We start from the raw sequence: 24,222 nt of genomic DNA on the forward strand, positions 1-24,222 counted from the left end.
CAAAACCTTTCTCGAAGGTGTACTTTCATGGCATCCCATAACTGATTCTAGTTCTAGTGGTTAGATTGACAACAATGTTTCCAACTAATTCAGCATTTCTTATGATTTTCAGACGAGCAAGGATGAATGATCACGGCTTTGCACTTATGCCATTGCCATGGTTCATGAGATTATGGTGGTTGATATGTCTCCAATTGTTTACATGTTGTGTGATAACGACTTTGGTGTATTAGAGTTATGGCATAGTTATAGCACTAGATCGTGTAGTTGTGTTCACACTATGGATTGACCTTTGTAAAGGCACTCTGGATTAATATATCTGAGATCTTCATTTTTTGAGAATTACACATCTGGTGCCTTGGGATTGACACATCTAAAGATTATCAGGATTAACACGTCTGAGATGATTAATTTTTTAAAAAATACACATCTAGTATCTTCGGATTAACACATCTAATAGCATGATCCTCTGGGAATTACACATCCAAAGTTAGACCCATGTTTGTCTGAGATGGATTCAAGATCTTGGATGATTGTCCTACTGTAAAGCATCCAATGGATGGCATTCACACGTCAACCTCTACATGCTGGGCAAAACCCTATGGGACCATACACCTCATCGTCGGCCGCCGCTGGTGGCGAGGACTCAAGCCGACCTGTCACCCTCTCAGGCTTTGTCTCTCGATCCTCCCACCCCTCACAGGGATGTCTATGCACTAGGGTGGGCTAATTCACCACACTAGCCTGGGCCCTCAAAACTAGGCAGCATCACAATCACTCGCCTCAATCGGCGAACCTCATTCTCCCAATGGTATGAGGGATACCATGCGCCAACTCTGAGCCTTACTAACGTCTCCATCGTCCTATACAAGCACAAGAACGGGGCAACGTCAAGGCAGAGAGAGTTGTACCTGTATCTTAATTTAACCAAGATAACAATCCATTTACTCAACTAAACCATAGGACTAAAATCCATGTTACCTTCTAAAGAAAACAATCCATTTCACAAAGATTTTAGCATTTCAACTTGAGATTGTGATAAGACATTCTTTATTAAGGCATTTGTTGTTGTTTAAAAGAATGCAAACTTTAATTAGTAAATCAATCAAATAGATCACTATTAACAATTAATAGAGAAGCCGAGGCCATACCTCCATCCCTAAGAAGGATATATAATTGAAAAATAAAAAATATATATACCTTATAGAAATTTATCGTTTATCGTTGTCTTTGCTTGTTTTAATAAGAGTTTCAGAACTTGCTATATGAGAATAGAGAGTATTCTAATACCTTCTCTTACGATTAAAATCATCCAATCATCCCCAAGATTTATCTCCTCTTACTCGTACTCTGACTTTTCTCTCTTTCGTCGTCGAAGATCTATGGCAAAATAGCCTTCTCTTGTAGGGCTACGACATACTATTCTTTCTTTAAAAGAAAAGCTATGGAGTTTTTGGTCTCTTCCTCCAAAAGACCATAGCAATCTAAGCTTCTCTTCTATGATATTAGATAAGAATTAAGGGATATATACATCTCGAGCTCTAAGATTACCTTGAGGCTGCCTTCTTACAGTTTTTCCTGTAGAGACCCTGACAGAATCAGTAAATTGTTTCGACCATAGCTCTCTGATAAAAACTTAGAATATGGTTGTATAACCATTCAAAAGAACTAGAAGGCATTTAGTCTACAAGCCAACGTGGGTAGAATAGGCAAAAACGTCTGTATATAGCTGCAAACGCGCCATATTTAGAAACACATTGCTTTTCCATATTTTTAGTATGCATGGACTCTAAATATGTAAAAGTACTCTAAATATAACCTCTTATCACCTAAATTCAAATTTCTATTTTTGGAGATACTTATCTCGTAACAGAACTATTCTTGTCTTCTTATTTCTTTTAGGATTTTTGGAGCTAATATTTTTATTATAACACTTTCCTAATGTTTCTAGCCTTATTGTCTCACTCTTCTCTAAGTACACTCTCTTTCCTTATTAAAATCTATATTAAAAGAAACACATACATGGCTTGGGAGGGACCTTACATCTTTATCCCAGGATTCTCTTGGGTTGACCAGACTATAAGGAACCCCAGAATCAGTTGGATCTTAAGGGAAAGAGTTGTCCTCCACGACTATGAGATGAGAACATCTCGCGTTTTTTAAGTGGGATAGGATGTAAGATTCCTCCCTCCAGCTTCTGAGGTGTACAAGTGTAAGAACCTCCCCTTCTGATCTTGTAATTATTCCCCTCTCTGAAATAGAAGAAAGATCCTATTTTGGCCTGGAGAGAGAAAATGTCTAGATGGAGGTAGTCTAGAATTGAGATATTTTTGGATATAAAAATCCTCCTAGTGTCTAAAATGATTTCCCTTAAAATAGAAATTCAAAAAGAACTTTCCAATGTGCAATTGGAATTAATTGAAAATGTTTATAAAGGACAGCCTAAGGGTCTAGATTTTCAAAAAAAATTGGATTAAGGTCCAATTAAGGTTCCTATGGGCCAATAGGATCAATCCAAGTGTGGGGAGGAGATAAATCCAATGAATAAAAGAAAATATCCAAAAATGAGTAAATGCCTACATAAGATGAAGAGTTGACTGAGTACAAGGTTTTTATTAGTAAAAAACTATGAGATAATACTAAAAAAATGAGATATTTTGGGTATAATGAAACATTTTTGACACCTTGGTAGTAAGGAGAAGGGGGGACTTCAAGGAGGCACCTATTTCACACATGTGAATGAGTTTTAAACTCAAAAATATTAAGATATTTTTATCTCTCCTCTCTCCTGGATCAAACTAAATAAAAAAGGGAGCCAAACTAGTCCAAATCTTGTCCAAATTCAGCCAAACTAGTCCAAATCTTGTCCAAATTCAGCCAAACTAAGCTAGAAAATTCTAGAACTTAGTTGGACTCAGTTAGTGGCCTCCCTCACCTATAAATAGACCCTCATTCTTTAGAATTCTCATCTGTGAACTATACCATGCCAATATTATACTAAAATAATGATATTTTTTATTATCCCTTAAAAATCCTCTACTTTTGGAGAGAGTGGCGCCTCTCTCTCTCTTCAACCATCCTTGGAGCTTTCCTTTCAACACACAAACCAATTGATTGGTTTGGGGCTTCCTCTTTGATAGAGAAGCAAGCAAAATAAGAGGTAAAGTGTAATTTTATGGTTTTTCTGTACTATTCCTAATGTTTTCACTTCTCAACCCCTCTCAAGCTTGAGAAGTTTCTTAATTAAGTGTTTATAATGCAAATCAAGATTTTCTTAAGTGTTGTAATGAATAATTAAGAAAAGTTTACATTTATGCTTAAATTAAAATGCTTTTATGTTTATCTCTCTCTCCCCCAAAGAATAGTCATTCCTATGACCAATTTTCTATTCAATGCTTCTCATGGAGAAATTCTTAATTCACAAATCAAACTCTAGGCTTGTGAAGTAGAGGGAGGTTAAGAAAATGGTTTTTTATACTTATATGCTTGAAAATTATAGTAATATTATGAGATAAATCCATAAATTGGATTTAAGGTTAAAAGATAGTTATACTATCATAATTACATTACTATGTCTTATTCTTTTCAAGAATATTAAAATTTTCTAGTAATAGTAGTGGAGCTATGGTAATTTGTTTTAAGAAATTGATACATAATTCATTCTTATGCATAACATGAAAAGAGGACTTCCTACCATATTCTAGGATTGAATATCCTAGGCTAAAAGAATGATTTTTGTCACATTCAATGGAGAACTAGTTTTAAGGTTTATGAATAATTAAATAATTAAGAAAAGAGTAAATTATGGTAATTATATTTAAATGATAAAAGAGAAATTCCTATGACATTTGGAATTCAATCATTTAAATGGAAAAAGTAAAATTCCTAGCATATTAGAATTAATAGATATTTTATTTAAATTCAAAGATAAATTTTAGATAAATTTATTTTATGCATGAGAAATATTTAAATGATAAAAGAGAAATTCCTATGACATTTGGAATTCAGTCATTTAAATAGGAAAGTGAAATTCCTAGCATATTGGAATTAATGGATATTTTATTTAAACTCAAAGATGAATTTTTGATAAATTTATTTTAGGTATGAGAAATATTTAAATGATAAAAGAGGAATTCCTATGACATTTGGAATTCAATCATTTAAATGGGAAAAGTGAATTTCCTAGCATATTGGAATTAATGGATGTTTTATTTAAATTCAAAGATGAATTTTAGATAAATTTATTTTATGTATGAGAAATATTTAAATGATAAAAGAGAAATTCCCATGACATTTAGAATTCAATCATTTAAATGGAAAATATAAACTGTATTTATGATGACCTATTTTTAAATGACTGTTTTATGTCAAGAATGCTGGGGAAGCATTTTGACCGTCTTGTGAATGAGGTCGTGTGTGGAGACCTAACTGATAAAATTGCAATAGTAGCTGATAGAGAGTCAACAGAGGACATCTTGCGTACTAAGGTCAGCCGAGGTCTTGACCAGTCTTGGTTTGATTTAAATGGTGAGCTTCCGGTACTGTGGATGAGGGACCAAGGAAGCGGCCTATGAGTGAAGTGCTAAGTGACCTACGAAGGATCCTAGAGGATGCTGACCATACAGTGCTCGGGCTTTGGGTCACTGAAGACACCCACGCATGTGTCGAGGAAGCTATTAGAACAAGGATTAAGAGTTGTTTTCTGAATTCGGGCATGGATCTGGTTGATTGACCTTGCTGGTCCATGACTCTTTTATATGGATCTATTGGTTGATTTTGCTGATCTTCAACGGAGATTCCATCTAGATTTTTATAAGTGAATATATTTCCAAGTACTATGAGCTAGGAACTATCGAAAAACCCCTAAGTGGACAGGTGGTGAGCGTTCTGGTTACCAATGATGCCATAGGTACACCGATGAAGGAATGATTGGAAATGAGAATTCAACTCATCGAATTATTATCTTTGATCCTTCTCCCTTTGATTTCGATTAGTATACGTGAATTTATTGTGCCATAGTAGTTTCTTGTACCACCCCTAATTGCCCACATATAGTGGCTTTGAAATTCATGCTGCATATCCTTTTGGGTGCAATACGACACCATTTCTTGCATTGGAACCCGTATGACATTTTGTAGAATGTCGGTTTATATACCACTTCCAAGATCATCCTTGGTGCTTCGAGAATGATCTCATCTAGGATAACGTTCAAGGGTCAGGATTCACTCTATCCATGAGGAAGAAGGCCTCTCCCATACGGAAATTTCTCCATTCTCAATTTCTCTTGGATTAGTTAATCCAGTCTGCTGGGATGATATACAACATCTGGCCTAACATAGTTGGGGTGGGGCAATGTGATTAGACGCTACCCACCACTATGAGTAGTGGATCTCTGACCAAAGGTAAGGAATACGGTTGGTAATTTTTATGTTTTGGATTGACCTAGTTTGTTCAATAGATTTAGTTGAGGTAGCTCAGCATCCACGATGTTGGTGTGCAGAGGTTCCTTAACTTGAGTTTCTCCAGCTGCTGTGAAACATGATGGCGTATGACTTGAAGTGGACCTCTCTAGCCGGTTGGGTCTTTGACCCACTATGGCCACCCTTAGTTTGGCTTTGATAGTGCTATCCCAAGGGGTGTTTTTGGCCATTGGCCAGCTTGTGCCATGGGCCTTAGCTGTAGCACAGTAGCTGGGTTGCTACCAACAGTCACGGTCGAGCTGAATATTAGCTAGAGTACTTATTGCAAGAACGTCACTTCCTTAACACCCAGCCGGCACACCTTATGTCACTAGGGAATCATGGTACCAATGGATACTGGTAAGCAGTATAAAAGGATGGATCCTGAGCTTTGCAAGGCTGGCGGCTCATTGTATCTTATTTCCTCTTTGAAATAAAGCAATATTGTTCTTCTTTTTGTTTCTCCTTGTGTATATGTGTCTTCAAGATCTCATCTCTGTAGTCATTTTTGTTTATATGTTATGCTTAGTAAGGTCATTTTTGTTTATATGTTATGCTTAGTAAGGTTATCTATTAAGTAGTCATGTCTGTATATCTTTTGCATTAGGTGATCATTGTAGTCTATGGACTGTGTTTGTTAAGTCTTGAGTTCGTATCCGCTAGGTGCATAATCAGCGACTCTCAAAAGGTTTCTCGGGGGAATAAGCAGTCAATTATCCTCGCAACACTTTGGCAATCACGATGCTTGTTTTCTATTTCTTGTTGGTACCATTTTACTTGATGCCTAATTGTCATTGTGTTTAAATCTCCCCCCTTGCTTTATAGCATGTCCTTCATGTTAGCATGTGAAAGGCACTATTGGAGTGCAACCAAGCTCAGCAATTCTTGTTCGCCAGCTCTCAAGATCAACCTACCGAATCTAAACAAAGACAAACCAACCCCCAATCAGAAGAAGAACTAGTCACCCCTACCACCCCAACCTCAAATCCATACGACCTCCACCATCACCAATCCCCAAAATTTCGTCTCCTCAACTACAACACTATGCGGTGACCAGCTATCATCATGAAGTACCCAAGTTCTCTAGGAGAACCTCGGAGGATGTAGATGCTCACACCCTACTATTTGGCAGTGCTTGGCGTGTGAATGTACCTAGCCCGGTGGACCAACACTTAAAAAAGGCCGCGTTTGTCCTGACACTCTATAGGACAGAGTGCAACCATTTTCCAAGTTATGATGCCAGTTGTTTTGTGATGCTTTCCTTCAAAGGTTCAGGGAAGACAAGACATTCGTGCTTGTGCTCAAGTCTATATGTCGATCGGAATCACAATTCAGTTTCCCAGAGATGAACCCAGAAGAAGAAGTCAAATTTTACTCACTAGTGGAGATGCATAAGCCAATGCAAGGTGTGGAGCCAATGCAAGGTGTGGAGACACCACAGCTGGAAGGATGTGTGGAAGCACAGAAGCAGGTGGATTACCCAAGTAGGCTAGCAGAAGCCGAACACTAGCCGTACGATCTATGGGAAGATCTCAAGCGGTAGCTAATACACATGTCGATGGAACAACTACTCACATTGGTGCCAAGTTTTAGGGAGCAGCTGATGGGTCTCTTGAAACCTCAAGAAGAGGAGAAGCCACTGTTGCAGTCATTGGAAGCCTTCAATATTGAGAAGGTAAGCACCCCACCAAGGGAAGCCCCTATCTATGATGAAGCCATCCCAATGATCCAGGTCAAGTTGGCTGGAGTGGATATAGCAGAAGTTCTACTGGATGGTGGTTTTGGAGTCAACATCCTTTTGGATGCAATGTGCCAAATTCTCGAGTTGAGAAAATGGGAGCCCGCTCCGTTAGCTGTCAAAATGTTAGATCAGTGAAGAGTGCATCCACTCGAGTTGATCCACGACACTTGAAGTCTCTAGATATAGTTCCAGATTGCAATTGTGGTACTCGGGATGGAGGATATCAAAGTTTCTTACCCGATGCTACTATGCATACCCTGGCTCTAGCAAGCACGGATCAAGAAATATTGGGATGTAGATATGATCTCTATCTGGCATGGAAAGAAGAAAGTAAGGATCTTTGTCACAAGTAGGCAGATAGTGGAGAAACCATCCTGGCCAGAAGTAGCCAAAGGAGTAAACATGCTAGAGGGGCTAGACTTGGACGAGGAGGAAGAGTATCTCTAGCAAAATGCAAACCTAGTAAGTCTATTCAAGGTTGACATAGTCCGGATAATGGATAGATTGACCAAGCCCTCCACACAAGGATGTAGTCATCACCAAGGAGCAGTTTTATCTGCAGTAAAGAATAGGGCAAAGTCTAGATGAAGCTGAAGATTTTTATGAGGCTCTCGCTGATGATGGTAGTACCTCGAGCCTACAATAGATCATTGCAATAAAAAAGGCTTTTGACAAATAACATGAAGCACTCCAAGCGGGTTAAGGAGGATCGGTTGTGATGGAGATGAATCTAGGAACTAATGATGACCCAAAGATGGTCTTGGTCAGTGTGAGGTTGGATGTTGAATTCTGTGAGGAAGTCCGAGTGTTGCTCACGTCCTTCAAGGATGTGTTTGCATGGAGCTACACTAACATGAAAGGGATTGATCCAAGATTCTACCTGCATGGGATCAATCTAAAGGAGGAGGCCATTCCTATCCAATAACAGAGGAACTGGATGAATCCAAATTACGCCAAAAGGGTGAAAGAGAAACTAGACCAAATGATTCAAGTCGACTTCATATATCCGATTGATTTGGCAACATGGTTGTCCCTGATTGTGATTGTAAGATTCCTCTCCCCAGCCTCTCAAGATGACCAGCATCTTCCCCTGTAATCAAATCCCTCTTCAGAAATATAAAAGATCTTGTTTCTGCCAGTTTTGACTTAGAGAGAGAAAATATTCTAGAGAGAGAATATTCAGATTTTAAATATTTTTGGATGGAAAAAATTCTCATCTTATTAAAATAAGTTCCCCTGAAATAGAAGTTCGAAAAGATTTTCAGAAGGTGCATTAGAAATTAAGTATAATCTGTTCAAGAGGCATTATCCTAGGGGTGAAGATTTTTTTGAAATTTTAAATTAAGGTTCCTATGGACCAATAAGATTCATCCAAATGTAGGGAGGAGATAAATGAAGAAATAAAAGAAAAATCTCCAAAAAATGAGTAAATACTCACATAAGATGAAGAGTTGACTAAGGACAAGGTTAATAGTTAAAAAAGGGAGATTTTTAGAAGTAATGATGCGTTTTTGACACCTCTACATGGGGGAATTCCCCTCATGAAGGAGGTGCCTATTTCACATGCTTGAATGAGTTTTAAACTCCCAAAAAATGAGATATTTTTATCTCTCCTCTCTCCTATTTAAACTAGATCCAAAAAGTGAGCAAAACTGACCTAAAAATGGTCAAAAATTGACCAAATTGATCTGGAAAATTCTAGAATCAGTTGGCTTGGTTAGAAGCTCACTTTTTCCTATAAATAGAAGCCCTCCCCTTTGTTGAAACTCAATAGTGTTTTTCACTGTTACCCTGTCTCTCCCAAGTGCCAAAAACAGTGAGTTATATTTATAATTCATTAGTTTTTGACCTTCCTTCTTCTAGAAGATTGGTGGCCACTCTTGTCTCAAACAAGAGTAGAACCCTCCAACCATCAAGCCAAAGGAAAGCTCTCAAATTATCAATGTAAGTTGGAGATTCTTCTCTTTTATATTCTTTTTATGGTTTTTTATGATTTTTGTCTTCTCTACATTGCAAATGATGTTATGCCTCATTTGCAAAAGGCATTCCCCTCTCTTCTCTAGTAAATCCAACCATTCTTTATCCTAGGTGAATGATTAATGAATAAAATCAAGTTTTTCATAATGTTTCTCTTAAATAAGTAGAAAAATGTTACTTTAGAATGATTTAAATACTCTTAATGCATTTCTAATTAATTTTAGAGACTTCAAATTGAAAAATGGTCAGCCATACAAAGAAGGTTATGGCAAAGTTTTTCAAAAATTTAAAAATAAGTATTATCTTTCATTATTCTAAAAGAGTAATCCTTATGATTTCTATATTCTAAAGTGTCATTTTCATGCATAGAAGATGCATTTTGATTATTTGTATAAAATAAAATTAGTATTATTATAAAAGTATTACTTTCATTATAATTGATTTTCATGCATAAAAGTTTTTTTTTTATTATAAAAGTGTTACTTTTATCATATTTGATTTTCATGCATAAAAGATTATTTTTTATTATAAAAGTGTTACTTTTATCATATTTGATTTTTATGCATAAAAGTATGCATAAAAAATTATTTTCTTTATTATAAAAGTGTTACTTTTATCATATTTGATTTTCATGCATAGAAGTATGTATAAAAGATTTTTTTTTAAATTATAAAAGTGTTACTTTTATCATATTTGATTTTTATGCATAAAAGTATGCATAACATATTATTTTTTTATTATAAAAGTGTTACTTTTATCATATTTGATTTTTATGCATAAAAGTATGCTTAAAAGATTATTTTTTTAATTATAAAAGTGTTACTTTTATCATATTTGAGTTTCATGCATAGAAGTATGCATAAAAGATTATTTTTTTATTATAAAAGTGTTACTTTCATCATAAATGATTTTTATGAAAAAATGGTTTCATAAAAGAATTTTTTTTAATATTAAAAGAGTGATTTTCATCAAAAATGGTTTTTATGCATAAATGGGTGCATAAAAGATATTTGTTTATATTGTGTGATTTTCATCATAAATGGTTTTTATGCATAAATGAGTGCATAAAAGATATTTTTTATATTAAGAGTGTGGTTTTCATCATAAATGGTTTTTATGCATAAATGGGTGCATAAAATATATTTTTTATTAAAAGAGTTATTTTCACCATAAATGATTTTTTATGATGATTGTCAGTGTAACTTTCATCAGAATCGGATTTTATGCATAATAAGATGCATATAGAATCTTTATAATTAAATAAGGGTTCTCCTTAATCCTCTGTTTAATTTTCACAAAAATTTAAAAAATGAATAAGTAGATAATCTATGAGAAGAAATGCTACCGTTTCATATTCACTAAGATGGTATTGAGAAAATTCAATAAAACTATCGAAGTCGGAGATCGACATAAATGACTATTTTATTCCTCATAAGAAATTCATGTTTTAGAAACCTGTAAGCAAATATTCGTTGAATGAAATTTAGAAAAAGAGAAATTGAAATAGTACCTTTCAAGAGAGATAGTTTAGGAAGAACCTTTCCAGACCCAAACTCTGATTCAAACTATTGACCAAGACCTAATTCCTTCGTCAATGACGATGTGATCAGTTCAAACAAAATGCACTCAAAACACCCACTGAATCTGAGAGACTAGTTAAGACTTTTGATTTTGATCTGAGGATCAAGTTAACAGAATTCGAGGAATTTTGTTTAGAATTGAGACCTAGATCTAGAAGTATTGGGATATGGATTTAAGATTTATTCATGGTATTCAAACAAAATCAAAACTATAAACTTACATAGAAACCCTGTTTTCTTAAAAGACTGTCTTACGCCAGAATGCTGGAGGGAGCATTTGGCATATATGTTTATCTAAGGGAAGTTCGGTTGCAACAGCTGGCGAGGAGGGACAGCTCACGCGACAAAGCCTGCCGAGGTCTTGACCAGCCTCGGTATGGTTAAAATGGTGCGCTTCCAGTACGATGGGTGAGGGTCGACGAAGCGGTCCGTGAGTGAAGTGCTAGGACACCTAAGGAGGATCCTGGAGGGTTCTGACCAGGCGATGCACGGGCTCACGGTGCCGAGGACACCCATACGTATGTCGAGGAAGATATTGTATGACAGACCAATGTTATTGTAATCTATCACCGGATCTCGTTGTTGACTCGCTGGTCTTAAAACGGAGAGTCCAGAGTGATACTGTTTTGTGAGAAACAAAGACTCAATGGAAATTTTGAAGTATGACATGTGTAACCAGTAAATTGTTTGTCAATGGATTTTTTTAAAGTTTTAAAGAGGAGTGTGTGCGTATAAGTTTTCTAAAGCTAAAGTTAAGAAAGGCATTTCAACTATGGGTGGGTGAGTACTTGTTTGGATCTACCGATTCAGGGTGGTGGCTAACCCATGGTCCAGATGGGGTTAGGCTAGAATCAGTGGAGTTTTAATAATCAAACTGAAAAATCTTAGGATTACGCTAGGATTCGAGTAGATAGTTAATTCCTTGATAAAATTCTCGATTGAGTGGATCAACGGTTGTGCCTAATCTTGATTAGAAAAAAAGCATTGAATTGCTCAGATGATCAAATTATATCAGTGATAGTTTCTTTCTATCTGGTTTATTCAAGTGGAGGATAGTTTAGATTTTGATCTCGTTAGAAAACTCGTTAAGAAAAATTCAAAAAGCTGGAATCGTCCCTGCTTTCCGGGCATGGGAATTTTTCCCGGTTTCGGTTTTCGGAGTGACCACCAGCCTAGTCTCATGCCCGGACATTCGTGGGCGAGGCCCCAGTGAGAAACCCTACCCCGCGCATGAGGAGGCTGCTTCCGCTATCAGCTACTACTGGGAATCCGGTGCACGGAGGGGGTAGAGAGATCCCACATTTGGTATCAGAGCGGAAATTGCCTAAATTTTTTTAATAAAAATCTGGGAAAAAAATATTTTTCACTTGTTAATACTATGTGAATGAACTTCAAAAATTGAAAACTTATAAATTGAATTGTAAATTTATAGATGGACACCCCAAACCTATCTGGAATTCATGGACTCTCTCAGAGGAGTCAGGATATGATAGCTTTTACGTTTGATCATCTCATCAACTCTGCTAGGACCCGAATGAGCAGAGTGAGACTCGTGCGCCATTTTGAGAGTCTTTACTTTCCCGATCCTCTTGAGTGACGTCGGTATATGTAGTTCTGTGGAGGACGGTGTATTAACATCAGTACCAGTCAGCGTTAGAGGCTCGGGCAAAATATTTCCTTGGCCATGACTCTGATAAGACTAGGGTTTGTTCAGCACGTTCTACTCTGTGATCATTCACCCAGGAACTTCAGAACTTCATGCCAATTTTTTAGACTTCTTAGCTGCTTTATCCCGAGAAATAGAATTAAATCACCTCTTTATGTAATGAATCGGGTGTACCATGGTATGTCTTCTTCGCAGTTTCGCTTCTTTATGCGATTATGACTGAGGCAGTGATTTTGGAGTCGAGCTGCTCTATGTACATATTGCAACTTTTATATAAATAAAGAAATGTTTTTCGGAGAAAAATTTCTTGTTGTATAAGTGATTGTTTACGGACGATCTGATAAAGAAAAATCTGTTATCGGACATATGTCATGGATCTCCAATAAGATCATTGTCTTGTTTAAGAAATTGTTTTTCGAACCTCTTAAGTCTTAGGATCTCATGGATGATATCAAAATGAAAATTTAATAATATGTAAATTGTTGGGGTAGAATCATGACACAAGGAAACCGTGGCCGTCAGCCAGACCCTCTCTCTGAAGATGACGAGCTTGACCCTGATGTTCGCAAGGCTCTTCATAGGACTCAACCAGGACCCTTCAAGGGAGAAGGGGAGAACCTGGGCGAGGCGGTGGAGAAATAGGTGGAAGCCATGGAAGAGTATTTTGACGTCACAGGCAACAATGAGCGGAGCAAAATGGCTCTTGCCTGGTTGAAGATAGTGGAAACAGCCAGGGTAGCATGGAGGAACCACTGTGACACCAATCGTCTGGACAGAAATACTCAGTCTTGGAATGACCTAAAAACCTATCTAAGAAAGAGATTTTCTCCCCTGGATTTTTGGAAACCAAAATGAACGAATTCTTAGAGCTAAAGCAGGAGAGCAAAACCATCAAGGAATATCACCAGGCCTTTTCTCTTCTACTCAAATATTCACCACCTCTAGATGAAGAGCAACTCATGGTGGCCAGGTTCATTTGGGGAATGAACGAACCCTTGGACACACTGGTCAAAAATGCCAAGCCAGTGTCCATGGCTGAAGCAGTAAGAATGGCAAAGGGTTTTTCCAAAGCCTTTGTAGTAAAGGTCCCGCCAAAGCCTGCACCCTTTAACTTTAAAAGATTCCAAGCCCAAGGAAGTACTTCAAACTTTCCATCCCCAAAGAGGCAGCAAGGCCCGAATCAGAATTAGGATGTAGGAAGATTCAGCAGTGAAGGAAGAACCTTCCCCCAGAATACTTTCTCAGGAGCCCCACCTCTTTCAAGAAATCAGAGGGATGAGCTCAGAATTGAAAACCGATGTTTTGGATGCCAGGGTTTTGGTCACCAGTTAAAAGACTGCCCGACTCCTGCCATGTCAAGGGGACAGGGAAGTCAAGGACCCCGAGTTCAGAGACCAACCCCTTCATACCAGTTTAATCACGGTTTGTCTCGCCCAAGCCAGGGTAACCCCAGAAGAACTCCAGCTCAGCCATCTGCCTCTGTCCAGAGTAACCTGAGAACTCCTTCCCAGAACTGGGGCAACCAAAGAGAAAGAGTTCTACCTCAGACTGCAATAGCAAGAGCAGTCACAATTTCAGATGTAGAAGAAGAGGAAAGAGGGTAGATCTATGCTCCCATTGAAAATCAAGGGCCTAACCAGTTCTCCATCATCCATACTCTAACAGAGTATCAGGGTAAGCCTTTTAAGCTTTTGATTGATTCACACAGTTCTCATTCATTCATTTCCCCTGGATGCTTGCGTAAGCTAGTCTTAGAACAGGAATCATTCATTTCCCCTGGATGCTTGCGTAAGCTAGTCTTAGAACAGGAATCAGCGAAACCTATGCAAGTTGAATTGGCCAGTGGGAAGATTCTTTTCACTCACCTTGAGATAGATCTTATCCAGTTCAAACTAGATGGTAATGTGACCGACTGTCAGTTCAAAGTCTTACCCCTAGGAGTTTTTGACGGGATCCTTGGAATGGATTGGCTCCACAAAAATCAAGCTGATATACACTGTCACAATGGAACCATTTCCTTCCATGACCTTCATGGGAACAAAGTTCAAGGAACTGGAGTTTCCGGATCCCCTGACCTTCAGTTAGTAAAAGCTTCTAGGTTGCTGAAAGGACTTAGGAAGGAGCAACAAATTTATGTTGTCAAAATGAACCCAGTAGAATCAAAGCTTAAGGTTAAAGAGCCAGAATGGTTAAGTGAATTTGATGATCTATTCCCAGCAGAGCTAACTGAAATGCCTCCAATTTGGAGGTAGATCATGTGATTGAATTGATCCCCGGAGCTTAGCCAGTAGCCCTGTGCACGTACAAAATGCCTGTTCCTGAAGCCATCAAACTCAAGGAACAGCTTAGACAGCTGTTAGAACAAGGTTTGTAAGACCCAGTGTTTCACCTTGGGGTGCGCCAGTTCTCTTTCAGAAAAAGAAAGATGGAACGCTTAGACTCTGTGTGGACTACAGAGGTCTAAATCAATTGACAGTTATGAATAAGTATCCGATCCCAAGAATTGATGAGCTTTTGGATAGGCTAAATGGAGCCCAGATCTTCACAAAGATAGATCTCGAATTCGGGTATTGCCAGATCAGGATCAATGATCAAGATATACCAAAAATAGCCATCAATACTCGCTATGGGCATTATGAATTTACTGTCATGCCGTTCGGATTAACTAATGCCCCAGCTACATTCAATCACCTAATGCAAGACATCCTCAGAGAATACTTGGACGATTTTGTTCTAGTTTTCTTTGATGACATTCTGATTTACTCAAGGAATGCAGCTGACCATGAGACTCATGTCAGAAAAGTTCTTGAGATTCTAAGGAGGCATCAACTCTTTGCCAAAAAGAGAAAATGCACTTTCTCTGCTGACCACGTTGAATACTTGGGCTTTCTGGTATCCAAAGATGGAATTTCTCCAGATTTCGCGAAAGTCCAAGCAGTCATAGATTGGCCTGAACCAAAGACAGTGAAAGAAGTTAGAGGATTCTTGGGATTGACTGGTTGGTATAGAATTTTTATACCAAAGTAATGCTCTCATAGCTTCCCCCTGACTAACCTTCTCAAAAAGAATACCCCATTTCAGTGGTCTGCTAGGTGTCAGAGTACTTTTGATAAGCTGAAGACCACCTTGGTAACCAGTCCCGTTCTGAAGCTGCCAGATTTCTCTCTACCCTTTGAGGTAGTAAACTGATGCAAGTGGTTTTGCCCTGGGAGGTGCACTCATGTAGGAAGGTCATGCAGTGACCTATGAATCCCGAAAGCTCAGAACGCATGAGAGGAATTATGCTGTCCACGACTTGGAATTACTTTCAGTAGTCTATGCCTTAAAGTTGTGGTGACATTACCTACTGGGAAAAAGATTCACTTTGATGACAGATTATTAGAGTTTAAAGTGGATCTTTACTCAAAAGGACCTCAACATGCGCCAAAGAAGGTGGATGCAGACCGTGCAAGAATTTGATTTTGAAATCAAGTACCACCCAGGCAAAGAAAATGTGGTAGCAGATGCCCTCAGCAGAAAAGCCTCCTTGCTTGCAATTATCGTAGTATCAAATTCTTTGATTATTGAAGCAAGAGAGAAGATCATACAGGATAGATTCTTTGGCCCTATTGCTACCCTACTTATGCAGGAAAGCAAAACTCCACAGGAGTTGAACAGAGTTCAAGGGTACAGCCTGGATGATGGCATTATGTATTATAATCGCAGGCTATGCATTCCCAATGACGAGGGAACCAAGGGTCAAGTTTTGAATGAACCCATGATAGCCTTATAGCAAGACATCCAGGTTTCATCAAAACCTACATGTCTGTAAAGAAAAGCTTCCTTTGGCCTGGTCTGAAAAAGGATGTACTGAATCATGTACGCCAATGTCTGACATGCCAGAAAGTCAAAGCTGAAAGAGTAAAAATGCCTGGGAAGTTACATCCATTGGACATCCCCCAGATGAAGTGGGAATGTATCAATATGGACTTTATTACTCGATTACCTTTAGTGTAATCAGGTTACAACTCCATTTTTGTGGTAGTTGACAGACTAACCAAAGTTGCCCATCTGATCCGAGTAAAAGAAACCTACACGACCGTGGATGTGGCCAGAGTGTTCCTCAAAGAAATCTTCAGATCGCATGGCCTACCCAAGAGAATAGTAAGTGATCGATATCCCAAATTTACTTCAAGGTTCTGGACTGCATTTTTTGAAGCAGTGGGAACTTTCTTGGATCTCAGCACAGCTTATCACCCTGAGACCGATGGTCAAACTGAAAGGGTAAACCAAGTAATCGACAAAGATATACTTCGGTCATGCTGTGTGGCAGGGAACCCAAGAAGTGGCTAAGCTATCTGCACCTAGTCGAGTTTGCCTACAATGCTTCTTATCACCGAAGTATCGGGATGAGCCCTTTTAAAGCTCTGTATGGACAAGATTGCTTAACTCCATTAACTTGGTCCGACTCATTGATTAGGGTCGACATATCCAAACAGATGCTTGACGACATGGAGCAGCAGATGCAGACAATTTGTAAGGATATAAAAGCTGCCCAGGATAGAAAAAAGCAATATGCAGATAAGAAGAGGACAGACAGAGAATTCAAAGAAGAAGATATGGTCTTCATTCGAGTACGGCCCAAAAGAAGTTCTTTATCTCCTGGGAAGTACAAGAAGTTATCCCCTAGATATTATGGGCCATATTTGATTACAAAGAAAGTAGGTGACTTAGCCTACGAGATTCTTCTGTCTCCTCATCTCAAAGTTCATAATGTATTTCATGTAAGCCTTCTAAAGAATTATGTGCCAAGCCCAAATCATGTACGTGATGATAAAATCCTAACCTCTTCAACCCAAGGGCAGATGGAACTCCAACCTGAAGAAATTCTTGATGTTCGAGAAAAGATTCTCAGGAATAGAATTCTCAGAGAATTATTGGTAAAATGAAAGTTCTATCCTTTTGAAGATGCGCCCTGGGAGAATGAAGCTGATCTGTTTTGCGGGATTATCCCCAGTTTGCGAGATGAGGACATCTCACCTTTTTCAAGTGGGAGAGAATGTAAGATTCCTCCCCAGCCTCTCAAGATGACCAACATCTTCCCCTGTAATCAAATCCCTCTTCAGAAATATAAAAGATCTTGTTTCTAACAATTTTGACCTAGAGAGAGAAAATATTCTAGAGAGAGAATATTCAGATTTTAAATATTTTTGGATGGAAAAAATTCTCATCTTATTAAAATAAGTTCCTCTGAAACAGAAGTTCAAAAAGATTTTCAGAAGGTGCATTAGAAATTAAGTATAATCTGTTCAAGAGGCATTATCCTAGGGGTGAAGATTTTTTTGAAATTTTAAATTAAGGTTCCTATGGACCAAAAAGATTCATCCAAATGTAGGGAGGACATAAATGAAGAAATAAAAGAAAAATCCCCCAAAAATAAGTAAATACTCACATAAGATGAAGAGTTGACTAAGGACAAGGTTAATAGTTAAAAAAGGGAGATATTTAGAAGTAATGATGCATTTTTGACACCTCTGCATGGGGGAATTTCCCTCATGAAGGAGGTGCCTATTTCACATGCTTGAATGAGTTTTAAACTCCCAAATAATGAGATATTTTTATCTCTCACCTCTCTTGTTTCAACTAGATCCAAAAAGTAAGTAAAACTGACCTAAAAATGGTCAAAAATTGACCAAACTGATCTGGAAAATTCTAGAATCAGTTGGCTTGGTTAGAAGCTCACTTTTTCCTATAAATAGAAGCCCTCCCCTTTGTTGAAACTCAATAGTGTTTTGCATTGTTACCCTGTCTCTCCCAAGTGCCAAAAATAGTGAATTGTATTCATAATTCATTAGTTTTTGACCTTCCTTCTTCTAGAAGATTGGTGGCCACTCTTGTCTCAAACAAGAGTAGAACCCTAAAACTATCAAGCCAAAGGAAAGCTCCAAATTATCAATGTAAGTTGGAGATTCTTCTCTTTTATATTCTTTTTATGGTTTTTTATGATTTTTGTCTTCTCTACATTGCAAATGATGTTATGCCTCATTGTGCAAAAGACATTCCCCTCTCTTCTCTAGTAAACCCAACCATTCTTTATCCTAGGTGAATGATTAATGAATAAAATCAAGTTTTTCATAATGTTTCTCTTAAATAAGTAGAAAAATGTTACTTTATAATGATTTAAATACTCTTGATGCATTTCTAATAAATTTTAGAGACTTAAAATTGAAAAATGGTCAGCCATACAAAGGAGGTTATCTTTCAAAAATTTGGAAATAAGTATTATCTTTCATTATTCTAAAAGAGTAATCCTTATGATTTCTATATTCTAAAGTGTCATTTTCATGCATAGAAGATGCATTTTGATTATTTGTATAAAAGAAAATTAGTAATATTATAAAAGTATTACTTTCATTATAATTCATTTTCATGCATAAAAGTATGCATAAAAGATTATTTTTTAATTATAAAAGTGTTACTTTTATCATATTCTATTTTCATGCATAAAAGATTATTTTTTTATTATAAAAGTGTTACTTTTCTCATATTTGATTTTTATGCATAAAAGTATGCATAAAAGATTATTTTTATTATTATAAAAGTGTTACTTTTATCATATTTGATTTTCATGCATAGAAGTATGCATAAAAGATTATTTTTTTATTATAAAAGTGTTACTTTTATCATATTTGATTTTTATGCTTAAAAGTATGCATAAAAGATTATTTTTTTATTATAAAAGTGTTATTTTTATCATATTTGGTTTTAAAGTATAAAAAAATACTTAAAAGATTATTTTTTTAATTATAAAAGTGTTACTTTTATCATATTTGATTTTCATGCATAGAAGTATGCATAAAAGATTTTTTTTTATTATAAAAGTGTTACTTTCATCATAAATGATTTTTATGTATAAATGGTTGCATAAAAGAAATTTTTTCTATATTAAAAGAGTGATTTTCATCATAAATGGTTTTTATGCATAAATGGGTGCATAAAAGATATTTTTTTATATTAAAAGTGTGATTTTCATCATAAATGGTTTTTATGCATAAATGGGTACATAAAAGATATTTTTTTATATTAAAAGTGTGATTTTCATCATAAATGGTTTTTATGCATAAATGGGTGCATAAAAGATATTTTTTATTAAAAGAGTGATTTTCACCATAAATGATTTTTTATGATGACAAAAGTGAGTTTCATCAAAATCTATTTTTATGCATAATAAGATGCATATAGAATCTTTATAATTAAATAAGGATTCTCCTTAATCCTCTATTTAATTTTCGTAAAAATTGAAAAAATGAATAAGTAGATAATCTGTGAGAAGAAATGCTACCATTTCATATTCACTAAGATGGTTATGAGAAAATTCAATAAAACTATCGAAGTCGGAGATCGAGATAAGATCGAGATAAATGACTATTTTATTCTGCAAGAAATTCATGTTTTAGGAACCTGTAAGCAAATATTCATCAAACGAAATTTAGAAAAAGAGAAATTGAAATAGTAGCTTTCGAGAGAGATAGTTTAGGAAGAACCTTTCCAGACCCAAACTCTGATTCAGACTATTGACCAAGACCTAATTCCTTCGTCAATGATGATGTGATCAGTTCAGGAAAAATGCACTCAAAACACCCACCGAATTTGAGAGACTAGTTAAGACTTTTGATTTTGATCTGAGGATCAAGTTAACAGAATTCAAGAAATTCTGTTTAGAATTCAGACCTAGATCTAGAAGTATTGGGATATGGATTTAAGATTTATTCATGGTATTCAAACAAAATCAAAACTATAAACTTGCATAGAAACCTTGTTTTCTTAAAAGACTGTCTTACGCCAGAATGCTGGAGGGAGCATTTGGCATATATGTTTATCTAAGGGAAGTTCGGTTGCAATAGCTGGCAGGGAGTGTTCGAGGGACAGCTCACGCGGCAAAGCCTACCAAGGTCTTGACCAGCCTCGGTATGGTTAAAATGGTGCGCTTCCGATACGATGGGCGAGGGCCGACGAAGCGGTCCCTGAGTGAAGTGAGAGGACACCTAAGGAGGATCCTGGAGGGTTCTGACTAGGCGATGCACGGGCTCGCAGTGCCGAGGACACCCATACGTATGTCGAGGAAGATATTGTATGACAGACCAATGTTATTGTAATCTATCACCGGATCTCGTTGTTGACTCGCTGGTCTCAAACGAAGAGTCCAGAGTGATACTGTTTTGTGAGAAACAAAGACTCAATGGAAATTTTGAAGTATGACATGTGTAACCAGTAAATTGTTTGTCAATGGATTTTTTTAAAGTTTTAAAGAGGAGTGTGTGCGTATCTGTTTCTAAAGCTAAAGTTAAGAAAGGCATTTCAATTATGGTTGGGTTTGTACTTGTTTGGATCTACCGATTCCAGTGTGGCAGGGTGGTGGCTAACCCATGGGCCGAATGGGGTTAGGCTGGAATCAGTGGAGTTTTAATAATCAAACTGAAAAATCTTAGGATTATGCTAAGATTCGAGTAGATAGTTAATTCCTTGATAAAATTCTCGATTGAGTGGATCAACGGCTGTGCCTAATCTTGATTAGGAAAAAAGCATTGAATTGCTCAGATGATCAAATTATATCAGTGATAGTTTCCTTCTATTTGGTTTATTCAGGTGGAGGATAGTTTAGATTTTGATCTCGTTAGAAAACTCGTTAAGAAAAATTCAAAAAGGTGGAATTGTCCCCACTTTTCGGGCATGGGAATTTTTCTCGGTTTCGATTTTCGGAGTGACCACCAGTCTAGTCTCGTGCCGCCTGGACATTCATGGGCGAGGCCCCGAGTGGGAAACCCTACCCCGCGCATGAGGAGGCTGCTTCCGCTATGAGCTACCGGGAATCCGCCGGTGCGTGTAGTGGGCAAAGGGATCCCACAGTGAATGTTCCAAAGAAAAACCAAAAGTTGCGGGTCTGTGTGGATTACTGGAAGCTAAATGCCACAACCATCTCAGATCCTTTTCATTTTCCATTCACAGATTCTTTGCTTGTTGTGTGGGTGGCCATGAGATGTACTCCTTCTTCCTGGATGGGTTTAGTGGATACAATCAAGTTCAAATGGCCCCAAAAAACTAGCAGAGAAAACAATTTTTATCATAGAATGGGGAGCATTTGCATCAAACATCATGATCTTTGGCCGCAAGAATGCTCCTGCCACATTTCAGCACATGGTTCAAGAAATTTTTGTTGATTCTCTGACCATCGTCATACGGGTATTCATTGATGATCATCTTAGCATCTATATACAATTGTGCTTGGCCAAGTGCCGAGTTTCTAGATTAAGCTTGAATTTGGCTAAATGTGCCTTTGCCATCCAAAGAAGTATGATTTTGGGCCACATCGTCTCCAAGGAAGGAATTTTAGTCAACTCAGCCAAGGTAGAGGTCATCCGAAAAGCTCCAGCTCAAACAAAGAACTCAGAAGGTTTTTGGAGTAGGTGAGATGGCATAGTCGTATGCTTTGGTATTTGGCTCATTTAGCAGCTCCCTTAAACCAAAAGATGATGCAGATCAAACCGCTTTTGATAGAGCAGTTGTGGAAGGCCAATTTCAACTAGACTAGGAAATGCAACATCGAATTCCAGTGTCTCAAGATCATGCTGTCCAAAGCACCTGTCGTCCATGCCCGAAACTGGGAATTGCCCTTTAATGTCTTCGTGGATGCCTCTAATGTGGCAATTGGCAGTGTTTTGATGTAGGAGGCCGAGAAGAAATGGTTTTGGCCAATCTACTATGCCAGTGGAAGGCTCTCCGATGTTGAGTGGAACTACTCAACCACACATCGGGAAGCCCTTGGCATGAGTTACTCAGTCACCAAGTTTCGTCACACTACTTACTCGGTAAATAACAAGTTTACCTTTCATGTGGATCGCTCCGCTTTGCAGTATTTGGTGGATAAGCAGAGTTTAGCAAGCAAACTAGCAAGGTGGATGTTAATACTGCAAGAGTTTGAGTTCAAAATAGTGCACACCCTAGGTGAAAAACCATACAGTGGGGCAAATTATCTATCCTGGCTAGAGTCTGGAGAAGCCCCAAGCAACATAGCGGATGACCTACTGGATGTCAAGCTATTCGTAGCTGCAGCAGTCATCCCAACTCCCTAGACTTGGTATGATGAAATGCTAACATTTGTTTCCACATGTTTGATGGAGGAAAATATTTCTAGAGATCAATAGAAACGGATTGCGGTCTGCAACAACTGGCACTTCCAAGACATAGCTGTCATGTTATATACGAAAGGGATTGTCCGGTGGTGCATTCCACCACATGAACAGGAAGCTCTCCTTAGAGACACTCATCAAGGAATTAGTACAAGACAATTAGCTAGAGAAGTAACCAACAGGAAAATCCTCCAATAAGGTCTCTGGTGGGCCACCAACAGTTCCTAGGTGATGCCTACAGATGGGCCAAGCAGTGTGATGTATGCCAACGGGAGGAAAATCCTCCAAGCAGGTCTTCGGTGTGGCCAATAGTCCTAGGTGATGCTTATAGATGGGCCAAGTAGTGTGATGTATGTCAATGTCTCGGTGAGGCCCATGATGTTTATGGTGTTTACCATTTTTTTAATGTATACAATGTTTACCATTTTTTATGGTGTTTACCATTTTTTATGATGTTTATGGTGTTTACCATTTTTTTAATGTATACAATGTTTACCATTTTTTATGTGTATTAGGTTATTGTTTATAGTCTATGGTTTATGGACATTGTTTATGCTTATGGCTACGTTGTCACACAGCCTGTCATCCCACTGGCCGCATATCACCCATAATCTCACCAACCATGCCAGTGGTGTAGATGTTGAAGCTATCACACCCAGGCAGGTCATTAATGCCCGCCGTAGCACTAGTTGAGCTTGATATCTCAACACTCCCCCTCGAGCTCAACTCCACACACTACACTCCAAGAAAGCTCCTAAACCTATGGAGCTTCTCTGTGCCCAATGCCTTCGTGAAGATGTCAGCCACCTGATCCTCTGTGCTCACATATACGAGATCTACATCTCCTGCTAGAACCTTCTCCCTCACAAAGTGATAATGCACCTCAATGTGCTTCGTTCTAGCATGATATACTAGGTTATTGGCCAACTGTATGATGCTCTTGTTGTCACAATATATGACAACTGCCCTATCCCAGGCTCTCCCATGTCACCAAGTAGATTTTGAAACCACGCTACCATAGCAGCACCCCTGTACTCTGCCTCTGTTTGATAAGGCAACTGTTCATTTCTGCTTATTTCTCCAACTCATAGCAGCACTCCCAAATGAGAACATAAAACCACTCGTAGATCTCATGTTTGCCAAACCACTTGCCCAATTAGCATCTATGTACCCATGCAACCTGTATTTGTGGAAAGCTTTGTGTTCTACTCCAATGGAACTGGATAGGCTTACAGCATGGCATACCATACTTGGATAATATGTCCAAGCCATACTGCCTCTACAAAATAGCAAAATGCCATGAGGTGATCTCACCACCTCTATGCCCAATAAATACCACAGCTCACCCAAATCCTTCATCTCAAACTTCTGCTTCAAAAGCATCCTGACATCATGTATGTCTGCATCACTAATCACCAGTGATAATCAAGTCATCCACATAGATGACTAATAGCATGATCCCTCTATCTGTCTTTTTCACATATAGTGAAAAATTTGCATTGAATATCTGAAATCCAATGGTAACAAGATACTCCCCAATCCTGTTTGATCATGGGGTGAAAGCATGGTACGGTAGTAGTGTTTTTGGCAAAATTTTGGCGGTCGGTACTAAGCATACTTTTAGTATCAAATA

The sequence above is a fragment of the Cibotium barometz genome, chromosome 46 (assembly GCF_041138505.1).
Source record: "Cibotium barometz isolate CiBa-2024 chromosome 46, ASM4113850v1, whole genome shotgun sequence".
In the NCBI taxonomy this organism is placed as follows: Eukaryota; Viridiplantae; Streptophyta; class Polypodiopsida; order Cyatheales; family Cibotiaceae; genus Cibotium; species Cibotium barometz.